General features: G+C 50.2%; 1 long non-coding RNA gene and 2 other non-coding genes across 3 annotated transcripts; all 3 read left to right on the top strand.

Annotated features, from left to right (window-relative positions):
• Positions 1-966: 966 nt before the first annotated feature.
• On the top strand, positions 967-1039 carry TRNAG-UCC. The gene has a single exon. It is a non-coding gene; the product is annotated as a tRNA-Gly (tRNA).
• Positions 1040-4209: 3170 nt separating this feature from the next.
• Positions 4210-5305, top strand: LOC102402797. Its single transcript, XR_327524.3, has 3 exons — positions 4210-4451; positions 4537-4638; positions 4978-5305. It is a non-coding gene; the product is annotated as an uncharacterized LOC102402797 (long non-coding RNA).
• An 855-nt stretch (positions 5306-6160) lies between these two features.
• Positions 6161-6232, top strand: TRNAS-GGA. The gene has a single exon. It is a non-coding gene; the product is annotated as a tRNA-Ser (tRNA).
• The last annotated feature ends 367 nt before the right edge of the window (positions 6233-6599 follow it).

Below are 6599 nucleotides of genomic sequence, written 5' to 3'. Positions count from 1 at the left end.
CATCCCCACTCAGGGAAGGTATCAGGGTGGCTTTGCGCAGGCCAGTTAAACCACCAAGCTGCTCTCCTGCTGGGGAAAAATTCAGACCTTTCAATAGCTTCCTCCTGTGGCCACCTCTGTCATGTCTTCCCAGGCACTTATACTTGTGTAACCGAAGAGAATTTTACCACTCAATCCTCTGAGTGATAAATCTTCGGGACTTTTAATTCAGAGTCCCAAAATAAATTAAATAAAAATGCCATACAATATTTACTTACTTACTATGTTCAGTTAAAGCTTGCGTTCTATGCGCATCATCCCACTTAAACCTGCACAAAGCAGAGCCCTGAGGTAGGGACATAGTCATGTCCCCCGTCACACTGCCAGTTGGTCAAGGAGCCGAAAAGTGAACCCAGGCAGTCTGAGGACACTGTGCCTATATAGTTGCATCAATAAAAATAAAGTGAGTCGCAGAAGGGCCCCACAGTCTTGCCTCAAATGGGATGCAATCAGGACCTAGAGAACAAACACCCACATCCTGACTGTTGCACAAGGGCGCAGAGCACGCAGTGGTGGTGCCTGCTGCCGGCCTGGAGTCAGGGGGCCTGAGCTGCTGTTCCTTCTGGGAAATAAGGGGCCAGCCTGCACTTCTCCGGAGCTCCCTGTTCAGAAAGGCTGCACGTTCCTTCCCAGAAAAGTGTGAGCTCCGCCTGCAGGGATGCTGGCTCTGAAAACCACGACCTGGCCGCCAACCCTTCTCCTTGCGCCAGTGGCTTGGGAAGGTGCCATGAAGGTGCTGGGCCAGGAATGGGGAGACCTGGGTTCTGGCTCCAGTTCTGTCTCCTAAGTCAAGCACTTGGCATCACCTCCTGCCTCAGTGTTTTCATCTGATAAATGGAAGGAATGTCCATCAGTCCACCTCCACTTTATAATGTTTGGGGAGAAGATCAAATGAGATGATGAATCTAAAAAGCTCTTGGAGGGAATTCCCTGATGGTCCAGTGGTTAGGACTCTGCACTTCCACTGCAGGGAGCATGGGTTCAATCCCCGGTGGGGGAAATGAGATCCTGCAAGCTGCATGATGCCACCAAAAAAGAACAAATAAATAAAATTTTTAAAATGAATTTTTTTATTATCCCCCTCGGAGACCAGAGGCTCTATGCAGAGTGAAGAATTGGGGCCAATGTAGTTCTCTTACCCACTGCGTCCTGGTGTTTTTAGATGAGGCCAGGGCCTGAGGTGAGAGAATGGCAGGTGGTGGTGGGTATAACCGCCTCTCCTCACCCTTCACCACAGCCGCCCTCTCTGCCAGGCCGCCCCTCCTGTGGCACCTGCCCCGCCCTGTAGTGGGAGGGTTGGGAGACAGCTAGACAGAGGCCTGAACCATCTTCCGAGGACTAAGGTGAGGAGAAGACACAAGGACTCAGAAACAGGGGTTTTCTTTCTGATACTGACCCTGGACTGACTGTCAGGGCTTCAAAGGGAAAGCTCAGGGAGCCGAACCCTAAAATGATCACTCACACATTCAACAGCGTAACTGAACACCTACACTGGGAAACAATGAGGCCCCAGCTGCCCAAGGTGGATGCTCTGCCGGCTAGTCTCAGAGTCCCCTGGGCACTGAGGGGCCCAGCAGAGCCGGGGGACTGGGTGGGCCTGTCCAGGAACAGGGACTGAATGGGGATCAAGTGGGAGCAGTGGCAGAAGCCAGACTAGGGAAGCTGGGGAGCCAGGCTGCAGTGCTGGACTGAACGTGAGGCCACAGAACAGGAACCAATATGCTTCTCAACCCAGGAAGACCTTAGAGCCCCGGAAGCCCCACTGAGGCAGTGGGACAGCCAGCGTCCAGGCTCATCTGGAGGAGGGTGACCCTGGCCCTGGTGCCGCAGCGAGCTGGTTACTCCCTCCTTCAACCTGTGCCTCCCTGGAGCAAGCCTCTGCCTGCCCACCTCTGATGTCAGGCCCTTGGTTTGTACATTCTTTCCTCTTGTCCTGGAGGAAGACGCCCACTGCACTGGTGCACTGGTTTCTTTCCATCACCCTAGGTCAATTTCAAGTTTGTTTACTCCAGATTTTTTTCTTTTTTTTTTTTTTTTTTGGCTGTGCTATGCGACTTGTGGATCTTAGTTTCCTGACCAGGGATCAAACCTGGGCCCTTGGCAGTGAAAGTGTGGAGTCCTAACCACTGAACCACCAAGGAGTTACCCCAGAAATTTTTCCTTCCCAGTTGGTGTTCCCAGTTCAGTTGGGCCAGTGGCTCAGGGGACACTTCTAAGTATTTTGCTAAGTTTCTCCTCTTAACATACAGCACGCAAGCAGCAACTGAAATTTTATCATGTGGTCCTCAGTGCCAGGCCCTGAAGGGGAAACCAAGAAGAGCAAGGCAAGCCTCCATTCTTGGGAATTTAACAAATCATGTTTATAACAAATTTATAAATACATATAAATTATCATATAAAATTATAAATCTAAATGATACATCGATTAGATTATAAATTCCCTAAATGATATAAACTGACAGTGTAAGGTCAGCCTGCCTACTGTCTCAGCTGCCACGAGTTGGGTGTGGTGCTGAATGTAGGAGGAAAGGACAGGTCAGAGCAGCACCTGCTTTTGGAAGAGGTGGCATCTGAGTGACCTTGGAGGATGAGTTGGATATGAGGGATGGGAATAAGCAGAGAAGGCATTCCATGGATGCCGGAAGCAAAGTATCACACACTTGTAAGGGTCACCGTCCCTGTGATCCATGCAGGAGGTGAGGAGAGCTTAGACAGGGGGTGGCCATGGAATGGAAGAGGACACATAACCGTGTGAAGGGCAGGAAGTCTTTGGGCTAGGAGGCCAGACTTCATGACACAATCTGGGAATCCAATTCTGGACTTGCCAAAAATTGCCACAATCTCTTCGCCTGGAAAACAAAGGGACTGGGCAAAATGACCTCTAAAGTCCCATACTATTCTGGAATAAAGGAGAGGAGTAAAGATGTCTCTAGGATTTTGAAGATTAGTCCTAATCAGTTTTGTTTTTTTTTTTCCATTGTAGGATCTTGGTTCCCCAAACAAGGATCAAACCCAGCCCCCATGCAGTGGAAGCCCTGAACCTTAAGTTCCAAAGATGTCAGTTTAAAATAAACAGAGTGGACCCATTTCTGACTCTCCCTTCCCACTGGAGTCTCGTCACAACTGCCATAGGCTCACTGGTTCTTAGTCTTGCCAGGCAGCCACCGCTTCCCTCCACTGGGAGAGCGTGACCTGCTACATCAAAACGAGAGCAAGGAAGAGGAACTGGCCTTTGCTCCTGGAGATCTGTCAGCTTCAGCTCCGTGAATTTTGTCCGTCGTCAGCACAATCTTGCTAGGAAGCACGTGACTGCCCAAAGCCGGCAGGTGAGGGTGTGAAGTCCCTAAACTGACAGATTAAGTTTCATCACCCCAAGGGAAGGGGGGCCTTAAAGCAGAAATGAGGCTGTTAATAAGAAATGCAGGATGGTTTTTGCATACCCGGGTCGGAGGACTCAAGAGAGTACCTGCTTCACAGGCAAACTTCCCAAAGAGTGGTTTAGACCGGCTGGCCTCGCCTGCGGGTGTTCGTAAAACCCCTGTGGAGCTTAGGAACGAGATCACCCAGACTGGGGACCAGACATCTGTACTTTAATATCCCCGCAGGCAATTGTCAGACACACCTAAGTGTGAGACCCCCCCCCCCCACCACCGGCCTAGAGAGCTGCCAGGGCCAGGGCTTTGGGCCAAGGAGCGAGAGGGACAGAGGTGGTCCTGGGAGGTGAGAGGCTCACTCACAGACTGAGCTGTGGCGTGGAAGGTTCCAAGCTCAGAGGAGATGGATGGGGGTGGGCATTTCAGACAAGGAGGCACAGAAGCCCTGATTGGAGGCTTGGCCTGTTCAGGGTGGCGAAGCTGGAGGGGCTTTGAATGCCAAGAGCTGGACTAGATCCTGAAGCCGCAGGAGCAGGGAAGCTTTGAGAAGAGAAGGGAGACCCTTTCCAGCAGCAGGAGCCGATGTGGCCCCTGCTTGTCCACACAGGGCCCTCAAGGTCTCTGAGATGGGCCTGGGCCTGTGGTCAGAGAGGCAAGCCTGCCCTCCCTCCTGCCTCGACTGTGTTTCCTTCATGGCAAGCCCTGACTCTTCCATTTCTGACTTCAAGTCCTTGGTATGTACGAAATTCTTGCCTCTCCTTTGGCTGCCCTGCCTGTCTCTCTGGCCGCAGTTTTGAGTTTTGTACCCTGATTCCTACCCTTTTATGTCTGCCTTTCTTAGGCCTTCAGCACACTCTGTCAAAATTAATTTGACACCAGGCTGGCTTTCTCTAGAAAGTCTGGGAAACTTCTAAGCACGAGAGCAAGATTCATGTGGGAAGAATTACCACAGCCCTTTCCTTAGGGCAGTCCTGAGATTAGAATCCTCTGTCTCCAGTGACAAGCCACTAAAGAAAGAGGCCGTTTATCAAGGCTCAGGTGGGTAGAAACAACTTGCTCAGATTCTGCATGGCAGAGTCCAGCACGTCACCTGATTTCCTGGCTCTGTTCTGTTACTTTGAAGGGATGCCCTCTTCAAACCACAGACTCTCATCACCTCAAGAGCCTGCCTCTCTGTACACCTTTGCTCTGCTTGGAGAAGTTCTTCATTTACTTCTGGAATCAGGTGAGGGGTTGGACATTGGGTCCAGTTATTACATGGACCTTTATTCTCTCCGTAGGAGCCTTTTTGGGGTGGGAAGATGGGTTTCTGCCACCTTTCTTACTTGGGACAAAATACACTGTTTCCTGCTCTTAATTCACATCTGCAGTTGATCTTGGAATTGGTCATAGTTCTATGTGTGGCCAGTACATTGAGTGCAATTCCAGACTCCAGAACAAAACAGTTTTTCTGTTTTCTCAAAATGCTTAGAGGCCTCAACCCTCACCCCGCCTCCCCCAAGCACTGCCCTTCTCTCTGTGATACTGGGACGATGTCTTCCCAGTGCGTTTTTGCCTTCAGCAGCTGCTGGATCTGTGCCAGCGCACCTCACCTTCTGGTCCAGGAACCGCAAGGCACAAGGAGCCTGCCAAGCTGGGAAGACATCACAGAACTCAGTCCTGGTCGCCCGTCTGCTGCCAGATTTCTTAGTAAGGAAGATAGTTTCTGCCCAGACAGCAACATAATCTTTCCCCCAGTCCCTGGCACAGAGACTGGGCCACCGTTGTCAACCTGCTGTGAGAACACATTTAATATATGCTGTGTCACTGGTGAATCCTTGCTGAATCCTGTTGGGCTCTGAGAGAGCACAGAACGCCAGCATCTGTGCATGGGCAAAGGGGCAGGTCTAAGTCTTCACACAGTGCAGTTTTGATTCACATCAACTAAAATAAAGTTTTAAACATATCATTAATCATAATGCTGGCTGACTTTTCTATATGACTCTGCAGGTTCATGCTCTTACTATTTATTTATTTATGGCTGCACTGGGTCTTCTTTGCTGCATGCGGGCTTTCTCTAGCTGCGGTGAGCAGGGGTTTACTCTTCATTGTCGTGCTTGGGCTTCTCACTGTGGTGGCTTCTCTAGTTGTGGAGCACAGGCTCTGGGGCAAGGGGGCTTCAGTAGCTGCTGCACAGGCTTAGTTGTTCTGAGGTATGCGGAATCTTCCAGGGCCAGGGATCACACCCGTGTCCCCTGCATTGGCAGGTGGATTATTTTGGAGGGGAGGGAGATTCTTAACCACTGGACCACCAGGGAAGTCCCCACATGCTGTTATTTTTATTTTGGCTTTTATAATAATCTATGAAGAACATAAATGGAGTATTGTTGTTACTCCAATTGAGAAGCCAGAAACTGAGCATGCCCAAGGTCACACAGCTACTGAATGGCAAAACTGGGATGGAATCTGCATCAGAGCTGGTTCTTCTGCACTTCCTCTCTTTACGACCCAGGGCTGAATCTTGCTGCAGCAGCAGCCTCAGTGGCAGCACAACAGGGGACTTCAGGACTGCCCACAGCCCTGAGCCCCCACAGGCCCTAGTAGTTGAGGGGTGTGTGGCTCTTGAGAATGTTCTCCAAGATCCTAAGGACAGGACTAAGTGGAGGCTTGTGTCAGAAGAAGTGTCCTGGCTAATTGTTCCCCATCCCTGGTGATGGGTATCATTTTATTAAATCTATAAATTGGTTAGGTTAAGACTATAACGGGCTTCCCTGGTGGCTCAGAGGTTAAAGCGTCTGCCTGGAATGCGGGAGACCCAGGTTCGATCCCTGGGTTGGGAAGATCCCCTGGAGAAGGAAATGGCAACCCACTCCAGTACTCTTGCCTGGAGAATCCCATGGAGGGAGGAGCCTGGTAGGCTACAGTCCATGGGGTTGCAAAGAGTCGGACACGATTGACTGACTTCACGTCACTTCAAGACTATAACAGAGGAAGGATAATATCTGAAGATCTTCCCAATTAGCAAAGAATGAATATTCTCAAACCTGCTACAGGCCTAACCCAGAAACTCGAGCTTATGGCCACGTTTCCCAAACACATATGTAAGAAGATGTACATGAGTTCAACCCGCTTAACACAGTTGTCAGAGCACTGATGATTTTGTAAACTTAATGGCTGCCAAGGTTATGTTTGATCAGTTCATTCAAT

This window comes from Bubalus bubalis, chromosome 6 (assembly GCF_019923935.1).
Source record: "Bubalus bubalis isolate 160015118507 breed Murrah chromosome 6, NDDB_SH_1, whole genome shotgun sequence".
NCBI lineage: Eukaryota > Metazoa > Chordata > Mammalia > Artiodactyla > Bovidae > Bubalus > Bubalus bubalis.
Note: the sequence above shows the minus strand (reverse complement) of the source record. Positions and strands in the feature narration are given on the sequence as shown.